Source organism: Adiantum capillus-veneris, chromosome 28, assembly GCF_014529385.1.
Source record: "Adiantum capillus-veneris isolate H3 chromosome 28, ASM1452938v2, whole genome shotgun sequence".
Lineage (NCBI taxonomy): Eukaryota > Viridiplantae > Streptophyta > Polypodiopsida > Polypodiales > Pteridaceae > Adiantum > Adiantum capillus-veneris.
Window position 1 is genome coordinate 102292403 of NC_140958.1, and position 12253 is coordinate 102304655.

Consider the following 12253-nt stretch of genomic DNA (forward strand, 5'->3'; position numbering starts at 1 on the left):
CGGGTACCTCCACTGATGCCCCCGTTAGTCAGGACCAGCACTAAGCCACGTCCCTCAAGCTTCTCTCTCTCTCTCTCTCTCTCTCTCTCTCTCTCTCTCTCTCTGTGATCATGTGCCACAAATTATCATCTGCAAGGATGCTGAGTGCAGTGTTATAAGGATGGAAGGAGCAGCCCATGAGCATGTCGGGGAAAGAGAACCTACAACTAATTGTGTGCCAGCTCCTGTGCGTCTGGATGGTGTAGCAGCAGCTTAAGGTCGTTATCAAGGCCCACGTCATTCATGGCCAAGCTTCGACAACTCACGAGCGAGTTTCGACGTCATGCTGGGCTACTCCGACGCTGGCCTGCTCATGGGCAGCTCACATCAGCCCTTTGAGCCATCTCCCTTCCCCTGACCCTCCCCTAAGGAGTACGATGCTCATGTCCTGCTCCACCTTCACCGAGCAGGCGCTCTTGAGCCAGCCGCTTATATAAGCTGACCCATCTCCAAACATCTCTGTCCTTGTGCAACGCATGACAGTGCTCTCCAATAGCGGCCGGTTATATAGAGTCTGAGGATCTCCTCTCTCTCTGTCTCTCTAAACCTGCTCGTCGATCTCTGTCGTTGTGGCTCGATAACTTTAAAGCTGAAGCCTACTTAGGCAGGGCACAGGCAGCTCGAAACCAACCTCGTTTGCAGGGCACAGTGGCTCAAACCCTCTTTTGCAGGGCATATAGCTCAGAACCTGTTTGCAGGGCATGAATTTGAACAGTCTTAGGGGCTTGAAACCTTTTATTAACGTTGAACCTTGCATACTTTCGCTGAACCACTGTGTCGCCGGACCCGCAGGGTACAATGCCGGAGCAAGGAGCTCTCGCCACTTGTCAAAGGGGGGGGGGCGGGGGGAATCCCTCCCCCAGATTCCAACCAACACCGTCTCGACTTCTCACTATCACCCAAGTGTGGTAGATTGGTTATGCTATCACCTTAAACCGAGCAAGCATGGGCGTGCGTGTAGGTGAGGCGGTAGAGCTTCAGAGTTTGAGAGCGAGGCGGTGGGTTCAATACCGTTGCCTCCGTGAGCCCCTACTTTGACTACCCTTTTGGTTAATGGGCAATAGTCCGCTAGGCATGACTGGAGACCGGTTGGGGCGTGTTTGCCATGGGGGCAAGCACCCTAAAATCCAACCAACACCGTCTCGCCTTCTTGCTATCACCCAAGTGTGGTAGATTGGTTATGCCATTTCCCTCTTGAATAATATGTCTTGAGTTCAACTCCTCGTCGGGTAGATTGTCTCTTGGGATAGTTCACTACTACGTTAAAACTCTATTCTTCTATTCTCTCTCTCTCTCTCTCTCTCTCTCTCTCTCTCTCTCTCTCTCTCTCTCTCTCTCTCTCTCTCTCTCTCTGCGCGTTGCTATCTCTCGTTGTGGCTCCATTTGAAAGGTGAAGCGTGCTTAGGCAGGGCGCGAATGGCTCGAAACTAACCTCGTTTGCAAGGTACAGGTAGGGCACGGAGCTCATTTGGTTTCCATGGAGGACCTTCACATGGGTGTGCCAATGCAGGTTGTCGGCAAGTAATTGGTAGATTGGGTCTTCATCTCATGCGCAAGACAAACTCCAGCTCCTCCTGACGTTGCAGAATCATGCCCTCGAGACCATGCCCCATAGCCTATTCCTTCTGCGTACCTCGTCTCACCTTATCTAGGTCTTCAGTCATTCTTGAGTGCTTGGCCACAGCCAGGCCTTCAGCTGTCTGATTGCTCTGAGCTATTAATGTATCTGAGTCCCTCGGAAGGTATTAAATCCACAATCTTTTCCAGCACATTTGAATTTCCAGTAACTGCCCGAGTCGGTGCTATCTTCTCTTTAATCTCCTGAAGTTGCTTAAGAAATAGCTCTTCCTTCTTAGCCCGAATGCATCCTAAGCTGTCATGGAATTGTTGCTCCAAAACGATAAGGTCTCGTGATGACAGCCGTTCGAGATTGTCAAAGCTTTTGAGCTTCTCTGTGAATTGGGTTACCCTATCCACATAGCCATCACCATGGATAGAGCAGCCGGCATTGTTTTTTTCATGAGATTTGGAGTGGCCACAACTCCTCATGTAGTGCTCCATAACGTTTTGCATGATGGGGTTCGCAAACTTGAAGAGCTTGCTCTTGTTGGAGAATATGATGACACCCACCTCTGCATCGCACCGCACCAAGAGATCGTGTGCCTTCTTCAGCAGGCGGCCCCTCTGCTTTGAGAACGTCACCTGCCGCGTCGTTGCATTCATTAGGTAAAATATGGACTCTCCTTGGGCCTTTTTGATTAGTGAATGCTTAAGGGAGAACCAATGAGAAGGCTCTTGGGATATCACCTAGAGGGGGAGGAATGGTAGGGGTGCAACGTAATTGTCTCCCTCTTCAATGCTTGGTTCTTAGAGAGAGGTGGGAGGTAGGCTAAGGGGGGGGGGGGGGGGGGGGGGGGGGGGGTAAATAGGAGGAGAGAGGTGTCATAAAAGAGGGAGGGACTCCCCCAAAAAAAAACGTGCGTGCTTAAAAACCCTAAAAATTGAAATTTTTTTAGAAGTTGGAAAGTTGACCAATTTGCCTCCAAAACTACACCAAAACATAAACTTACTTAAAAAAGTCAATTTTTCCCCCCAAAATCCACTTTTCTCTCTCTCCCTCACTACTTTTCTCTCCCACACTCTCCCTCTTCTCCCTCCTCCCATTCTCTCTCGACAGTCAAGGCAACCATAGCCAAAAGCTTTCCACCACTCTCTTCCTCTCTCTCCATAGCTCCCCCTTCTCTCAAAACTCCATCAACCCTCTACAGTCCCACACTGCGTTGCCCACAACTCCACTATCCTCTCTACCTCTCACTCCTTCCCTCTTTCTCTATCTCCACAGTCAAAGCCACCATAGCCACCATAGGCAGTTCACCTCACCCTCCCCTCAGCTCCTCATTCTCTCTCTCCACAGTACCCAACTCTTTCAAATCCCTTCCTAAGCCCAACTTCTCAAGCATGTCCACCCATAGACAGCCCAAACCAAAGATAGAGGAGATTGTGTTGCACAACACAAAAGATTCAGAGGGGGTATGGATCCCACAAGTATTGAAGAAGGGTGCATGGGTCTACATGCAACCGTCACATGCTGTACCTCATCCCGTATGGTGTCGAGACGTATTGGAACATCATTGGAAGGGCTGGCTATTGGCATTCAAAGAAATCAAGTCCGGAATGGTGGCCATCATGCAACACGTCTACAGTGCAGCTGAGATCCACCTCAAGAGAGCTTCAACTCAATTTGCACCTCATTGTAAGTTTTCATGGTTTAGCTATCCCATGCATATGTCATGTTTACGTTTATGCGATCATTATGTTTAACTAAGGGCATTTGTAAAGATGTTTTTCCATCCAGCTTAGTTGAGGAGCAGCCGCTTGAGTGCCTCTCAGGCACATTCATGGTTTTGCATGCTCACATTGGGGAGCTTATGTTTCCTAATGTCTCATCGAAAAAACTTACCGAGCAGCGAATATTCATGTAATCACACAAGTACGTGGTGCCGAAGTCAAGCCAAAGCTATGGTAGGTTAGAAGCCGTGGAGACACCCTCATTGCAGAGTGCAGAATGGCCAACTCCAGACCATTGGGCTTTGCTTTCTTTCAAGCGCAAGGTGCTGCAAGATTTCCAAGGGCCCCTAAAGTTCGGTAAGGCAACCAGATCAGTTGGTCTCAGTTGGCATTGTCCCATTCATTTGTTTGTGCATGCATTCCGCTCTCTGCCAATAGTAGAAACACCAACAATGTTTGTTTGCAAAGAAGTTGACATAGCTGCAATGGACACCATTCTAGGTGTCAATTGGGGCTATGTTGACGGTTTGCATGATGGTGACCGTTATAAGTGCAATGTGTCCCCCACACAGCTTTGCCTTCGGTATTTTAAAGCAAGGTGCACCTTGTATGCACGGTTTAGCTACGAGAGGTGGATGCACAAACGTGGGAAATGGATACCCTTGCAGCTGACAGCCGAAGAGGTTCAATCCTTTGAAATTTGTGTCCGCATGCCCAATAATGAGGTGGAGGTGGTTGCAGTGAATCCGCATTTGACTCTTGCCAATCTTCGGGAACACTTTGTCATAATGGGATTCGAGGATGTCGGCAATGCAAGTTTCAAACTAGAACAACGCAAGGTCTGCTTTGTGCTTGCTTAGCTACCTTTTCTTATTTTTTGTGGGTATTTGTATTTTGATTGCCCATTTTTTGGTTGTATAGATTGGAAGGCGGATGGAGGCCACTATGCTTGTTTACAAAGATTGGGCTACAGACGAAATTATCTTGTTTAAGTGAATTGGCTTGTATTGGATATTTTATTAAAGATTTTGAAAAGTTTTAAGGTGTTGTACTTGATTTTGTGCTTGAGTTTTAAGGTGGTGTAAATTTATTTTTTAAATGCATATTTCTAATTTTTTTCGAGATGGAATATGTCTATATAAGGGGGACCACCTCCTCATTTCACCATTTTCATCCCAGCATTGCAGAGAGACCTAGCATACCCAATCACGCAAAGAGAAGACATGGCTGCTACTAGTGCTTTAGATGCATTCCTTACTGAGGTTGGGCATGCAAATCGCCCTGAGCTTCAAGCATTTTTCACAACCCAACCCGATTCGGAAACCACCTTGACCCTCCACTCTAGATCTCTTGAGCACATTACTTCATACATTTCCACGTGCATGGGGAGATTCATTATTGAGTTACCAAACCATCCAGGGCAATGGGTCCCTGAAGGCCTTCTCCACCACATCTACCAAGGGGACAGGCCATTTCATCAGCGGCTTGCACGCTTTGCCACCATAGCACAACTTGTCGGACAATATGTACGGCTTGAAGCTGATGATGTGCGAGCAATGCGTAAGGGAAGGATCGGAAACACTTTTTTCTCTGTTCAGGCCATAATGATCTTCCTCCTTCACGAGTGCCCAGCAGGACCTGACGTAGTGCTACCACACTTGCAGATCGGCGGGGTACTGGCTAATGTGAAGGACTCCAAGCCCACGGCCATTGACTCATCCGCAGAGGAGAGGACGCTTGCCTTGACCTACCCTGTAGGGATTCAAGGCCTCTTGGAGGCCTCTCCATGTGTCGGTTCATCCTCGGGACCGCCAGAAGAAACCACCACTCGGAATGCCATCCCTGAGGTAGAGATTACCCGCTTCTCCTCCATTGTGGTGGGTGGGGAGGAGTTTGTGTTTATGCACGATCTGGAGAAATCCTTTGAGCTTCTTATGGATGAGTTTTTTGCCATCCTCGATGCCCATGGCAAGTTTGAGGTTGATAGCACCACCTCCCATGACGATGATCTCCTACTGCCCATGGGGAATACTTTGGCGGACACAGTGGTGATCGCACAAGCCGAGGTGGTAGCGGCCGAGCAGGCCAAGGTCTCTGAGGAGGAGTTTGTGGCCGTGCAAGAAATGTGTTTGGCTAAATGCGCAAGAGTGGATTCACCATCACCTGCTGCAACACCTGTTCTGCTTGATCCAAATAGGAAGTCAAGTGTGGATCTTTACTTGCACCCGGATGCCGATGAGGAGGATCGTAGATAGGAGGTATAGATGCTCATTTACATTTGATTGTTACAAATGATTTTGTTAATGTTATATCATAATTCTGTGTCATATCAAATAAAACCTATGTTTTGCAGGATGTTCTGGAGGTTGACGTCTGGGCGCAACGGTCAGGGGGGAGGAGGACGCCGTTCGGACCTCAAGCGGCACTTGCTCACTACTCTCCCAATGGTCGCTACAACATTTTTGCTCTCCGTTCACTCTCCAAGGCGTTGTGTTTAACAACACTTGCCCAAACGGCCAATCTTGTAGTGCTTGTAAAGAAAGATTTTGCAATATCCACTTTCGGTGTTAACTTTCGTGGGTGCCTTATTGCCCATGTCGGCATGAACCAAGTTGTAGGGGTTAATGACACCCAAGAAATCACAACCACTTTACTTAACAGGGATCCACCCCAAAAGGCCAAGTGCCAGAAAATTGTAATTCGAAAGATCCTAAAGCAAAAGCCGGATATCATGTAAAGCATTGATTTCTTTAATGAAACTACTTTTTGGTGTCTACGACTCTCTTACTTGCAAGGTTTTGAATTTCTTATATGTTGGGCTTCCATTGTGTATGAGAAGCACCATGATTTCTGATATGACTACTAAAGGGTTTGGGAGGCACTAAAATTAATAAAATGCATACTTTGTGATATCTAGGCTTCCAAAGTTATGGATGTGCCTACTGAAGGGCTTGGAAGTCCCTAAAATGGGCTACCACAAGGGCGCGCATTGGGGATTTCCATCAGCAAATGAAATGGGCAAATGCGCGCCCTTGTGGCAGATGATTTTGGACCCATATAGGAGCATACTCAGGTGCAAAACAGAGAGACAAGACATTAATACCCAGTTTCAAAACAGAAAGACAAGCATACCCAGGTAACCTTAAGCCCATCTTGCCCCAGATACTTAAAGTTGTATTAACAAACCCCAAGAGAAAACTATGTGGCAATATCAAGCCCATTTTGGAGTATAGGACTGACTTCACAGATGCAACAACCATCCTTCAAAATTTCTATGCTACATGGACTAAGGGGGGATGATTTCCAGAAGCATCTATGCTAATTGAAGCATTGAATCAAAAAAAACATACTTATTGCTTGTGAAAATTATCTAGAAACCATTGGAAAGTGTTTGGAATGCACTAGAAAAGGCTACCACAAGGGCGCGCATTATATCCATCCATATGCCTCTAGAAGCCCCAAATGCGCGCCCTTGTGGCAGCCAGTTTGGGGGCATTCCAAGCCATTTTCAACACTTTGTAGATGCTTTTGCCATGCAATAGTGATTCACATAGCATGGATGCATCAGGAAGTGCATGCCCCACTTAACCAAGGTGCTAAACATAGGCAAGTTTTCACAATAACAAGCTAATGGCTACATACATACAATAGAAGGTAGACAAAACTTGGACCAGTGCTACATCGCATGGTACAAAACTTAAACAATACAATGCACAGTGGGGTATACAATAAAAGAAGCTTAGATTCAAATTCTTCCCAATACAATGCACAGAGTGGGGTATACAATAAAAGACGCTTAGATTCAAATTCTTCCCAATACAATGCACATAGTGGGGTATACAATAAAAGACGCTTAGATTCAAATTCTTCCCAATACAATGCACAGAGTGGGGTATACAATAAAAAGACGCTTGTATTCAAATTCTTCCCAATCTTGGAAGTTCCGTAATACAAAAAGGTTTGATGCCTAATTACAAGCTACTCCTCATGGCGCAAACGGCAAGCAAGCTGCATATCCTTGGGCATAATGGTTACACGCTTTGCATGGATGGTACATAGGTTAGAATCCTCAAATATGCTAGTTAAATATTGCTCTACTGCCTCTTGGACTACCTCTATGGCCACGGCGCCCATCCGAAACTGAGTGTTGTACAATTGCAAAACCTCCCTGCATAGCCTTGCAAAAGGGGCCCTCCGAATCAAGAGCTTGGTACTCTTTTGATAGTGTTGAATCTCCACAAAAGCACGGCTGCGCTTTCGTACCTTCTGAGGTCGACGTGGAGGTGCATTTTTGGCATGAGTTGGGGCAGCTTGCTTCCTCTTCGTGTAGACAATGCTCTTCCTCTTTTTTGTCTGCACAGGCACTTCCAACACCTCATAATCTGATTCCACCCACTCTCCATCTGATTCGTGCTCTTCACTATTGAGCGGATGTGATGGTGTAGGTCCACTCCCTTTAGGAAGTGTCTTACCCCCAATAGACATGTGAGCCTGATAAGTTTGTATTTTGACGCCAACCCATGGGGCATCTTCATCCGTTTGCGTCTCTTCGGAGCCTTCTGACGGCTGCTTTTGGCTGTTTGTTTCTTTGCCTTGGTCGCTCTCATCCTCCCTGTTGCCATCAGAATCGTTGGAGTCCGATGAATAGAAAACAAGGCGATGCTTCCTTCTCTCTTTTGCTACTGTAGAGGCCTGGTCATGTTGATTTGAAGCTCCAGCTTCTTCTGTGTGGACTTCACCTTGAGCTTGTGAAGTTCCAGCTTCTGTTGCTGTACCTTTGAGTCGTTGGCCATCCACCCCCGCTGGATATGCAATCCTTGCCGTTTGTTTTGTTCTTGCCATGGTAGCATCTAGTAGGAAAAATGACAAAATGAGCGCCTTCAACCTTTAAATAGGTTTTTTTGAGATTTGGGCCCTTTCACACTATGCAGTCAATTGAGTGAAACTCAAATAAACCAATTGAATTTAACAACTAAACCTGGATCATGCGGACGGTTGACGTGACGCCCAAACGTTGCCTCTTCGATACTTAGTTGCACGCCAAGCTTCATGGCCCAGGGACGCTCGCGAGTGTTTCCACTTCTCGGATGCTGCAGTACGGGAGGCGTTGCGTAACTGATTTGCTAACATCGAATCTCTTGCTTTCTCAATAGTGCGAGTTCTCCCAAAGGTGTGCCTAAAAAACCCGTTAAACATCTCCTGGAGGTAGTTGGAGTGTGAACTACCACCACCATGCCGAGTATTCTTGAAGTACACTCCTTTTGCTCAATAGTGGGACTTCTCCATGCCTTGTGTACTCCATATATCAAGCGAACCATAGCGGCCCATGAAGTATGCACCATGCGCATAGAGAATGTGCTAAAACAACCAAAAGAAGATAAGCCAATAGAAAAGTTGCATTTTCAAACATTGCATATGTATTAAGTCCGTTAAAACAAACCATGTAGTGTGTAATCTTGCTTTCATACCATCCGTCCTTAGCGGCCTTTGTGAATTCATAAAGCACCTTCTTGAACTCCTCTCTGGCTGCTCAACGGTGGTGCTTGAAAGATTCATCAATTGCACAACCTTTTGAAAGGATGACCATACTAGCTTGCGTTGGTTAGCAACCTTCACATTGGGATCTTTGTCCGTCGTGCATGAACACAAATCTTTCCACAACTCCCGCCGCTTCTCACTTGGTAGATCGACACTTGCCTTGGATACCTGCATTGGAGACTTTGACATCTTCTTGAAAAATCGATGTGCTTTGTCTCCATTCATGGAAACCTTCTGTGCCACCTCATATGTCTTCTCCCTACAAGTCTCTGCTACAATGTTCACCCTTGATTGGTGACATCCAATCTCATTAAGGAGCGTCTCCACCCCCTGCAAGGAGTCTTTTGACCGTTGAAGGGGATTCATTGTGAAAGAATAATCAATGTGATGCTTTAGGATCCTATCAAATATTCGCATAACCGCATGCAATGTACAAAAGTGAAAAGTGTTGAGGGAGAAGGGAATTATGGGGTTCTACCCAGGATCTTTGCTATCCCTATTGGGCACCTGTAGCATATCACATGAAAGAACCGAAGTTTGCCACTCCCTATTTATATGGTCATCATTATCTTCGTCCTGACCTTCCACTTGAGTTGCTCGACTTGTCTTGTGCCCTTTCACATAGAATGGACAGGGAAGTAAAGAATTTGCACCTTGTTTGCATCCAAGCATGCACTTTATGGTCTTTAGATCACCACCTAAATGCCATTCAACATCAAACTCTCCACGTCCTGGAACCATGAGCTTCTCACCGTTTATTTGAGCTTTAATGACCTATGTGACCCATGGGATTCTACGTGAAAATCCATGCAAGGACTTCATGTGTCTCTTTCGGAACTTCAATTGCACCAAGCCACCATATATCCTTCTCTGATTGCACACTAAAAGAGGGATTTGTCGCTTCACTCGAACTGCAAGATTGCTTGGCATAAGCTAGGGTTTCATTCATAAGCGTGATGCTCATTCTCTCCAACTTTCTCCCTTTAACAATTACACACTCATCCAACTTCAGAATGCACGTTATGACACATCATAGAGCATGTAGGCAACCCTAAACTAACCTGCATCACTCAAATTGTAGAAAATAGCCATGGACTGCTGCAATCGTATCAAGTCCACAAAGATATTGTTGAATTTGGTGTAAACAAACCCTTCGGTCCGCAACACACTGTTAGAAACAGCACCGCTTCCCTTCCCGCGGCCCTTCCTTCCTCATGATTTTCTACAGAGCGGTTGAAGAGGCATCGTGTCTTCAATATACAAGTAGTCCCCTAATCGGTGAACAACATCTTCATTTGACACCTTCTTGGCAATCGCCACTCTGTGAGGAAGTGGGAATAGGTTTTCCGTGACTCCTCGACTTCTTAATGTATCTTTTAACACTTGATGTATTTCTTGATAGCCCTTCGTACTAATCCCAACAGCATCACAAATATCCTGAACATCTAGATCAGTCACAATATTAGAAAAATCACTAAGAACTCTCTTAGTGATTGCGTCTTTCATGTGTTTTGCCTCTGGAGCATCAAGCATCCCAATAAAATCCTCTTTGTTGAAACAAGAACGAAGTAAAGAAGCCCTAGCTGACGCATTCTCGCCGCCGCACGTTTCTTGGACGAAGTTCCTATTACCCAAAACAACAATGACGAGCGGTATTAGACTTAAACAACATGAGGGACAGAACATCTTACCTCATAGCTGTCACCCTTTGTTTTCTTGCACCTCCACGTGGTGCAAGAGTCTGAATTTCGGACAACTCTCGTTTCCTCACCCTACCTCCCATGGCAGTACTCTTCATGTGTGAAAGAGTATCCTCAAGCTTTTTAATTACATTTTCCTTGGTTGTGATGGTGCTCTTTGCCTCCTCAAGCTCACTAGTAGCTGTTTGCATCTGATCTTGAAGATTGTGGAAACTCCCATTCAACAACTGCCAATGACGCAAGTAGATCTCGGACCGCGCAATCTCGTGTTTGTTGAGTCTCTTGTAGTAGCCCAACAAACCTTGCTCTCCATTTCCAACGTATTGCAACAGTGATGGAATGTTTTTAAAAGACGGATGCACATTGAGAGAAGGATCCTTTGGATACAAGCATCCGTCTGTCCAAAGATCCACATTCTTCTCCCCTTGAGCGCAGCGTTCGTTGGCTGAAGGTAATGTACCCAAGCATGTTTTCTTTCTCGGAACATACTCTTGAGGTAGACGTAGGAAAAGCCCTGGAGACCTACCGCGTGAACCGCTTGCTGGGACATTGATCACGTCGACAAGAGGCATTGTAGGATGGAGAGATGGAGCTTGAAGGATGGAGGGATAGAGCTTGTAGGATGGAGATATGGAGCTTGAAGGATGGAGAGATGGGTGTGTAGGTGCAGCAGCAGGTGTAGGTGCAAGGGGGATGGGTGTAGGAGAGGAGCTTAGATTAGGAGGGAAAGTTTTCAATTTTGGGGGGAATTTCCTAAAATTTTGGAGGGAGTCAAAAAATGTTGAATTAATTTAACTTAAAAATCTTTTTTTTAATATGTATATATGTTGGAGGTACTTTTTAGGGGGGAATAGAGTTTTTTTGAAAGTTTCTGAAAAAAGTCATTTTTTTACCTCTTTGACCCACGGATTTGCTTAGGTAGCATGGTAGAGTTAAGAGGCCACTTACAAGTTGGCCAAAAAGCTAGAGAGAGAAGACCCCCTACCCCCCTACTTTTCAAATGGTTTACCCCCCCCCTTCCCTACTTTTTAAGTGGTTACCCCCCCCCCCCCCCCCTTCCCCCTACCTTTTTAGGGGTCAAAGGTGGAGGAGACCCTACCAAAATAGCCCCATTCAAAGCCTTTGTCCCCCTTAATCTTGGCAGCCTTCCTTGAAATTAGGGATTCTTACAAGGTCCATGGAGAGTCCATTTTTTTCCTAATGTCTCGATCCGGTTGATCTTGATCTTCCGCCTCGCCATCGGGTACCTCCACTGATGCACCCGTTAGTCAGGACCAGCACTAAGCCACGTCCCTCAAGCTTCTCTCTCTCTCTCTCTCTCTCTCTCTCTCTCTCTCTCTCTCTCTCTCTCTTTGTGATCATGTGCCACAAATTATCATTTGCAAGGATGCTGAGTCCAGTGCTTATAAGGCTGGAAGGAGCATCCCATGAGCATGTCGGGGAAAGAGCCCCTACAACTAATTGTCCGCCAGCTCCAGTGCGTTAGGATGCTGCAGCAGCAGCTTGAGGTCGTTATCAAGGCTCGCATTATTCATGGCCAAGCTTCGATGTCTCATGAGCGAGTTTCGATGTCGTGCTGGGCTACTCCGACGCTGGCCTGCTCATGGGAAGCTCACATCAGCGCTTTGAGCCATCTCCCTTCCCCTCACCCTCCCCTAAGGAGTACGATGCTCATGTCTTGCTCCACC

The 12253-nt window shown here is 46.4% G+C and overlaps 1 pseudogene; it reads right to left on the reverse strand.

Moving 5' to 3' along the window:
• Positions 1-1655: 1655 nt before the first annotated feature.
• LOC147420994 (MADS-box transcription factor 23-like) lies at positions 1656-11805 on the reverse strand (annotated as a pseudogene).
• Positions 11806-12253: the final 448 nt, after the last annotated feature.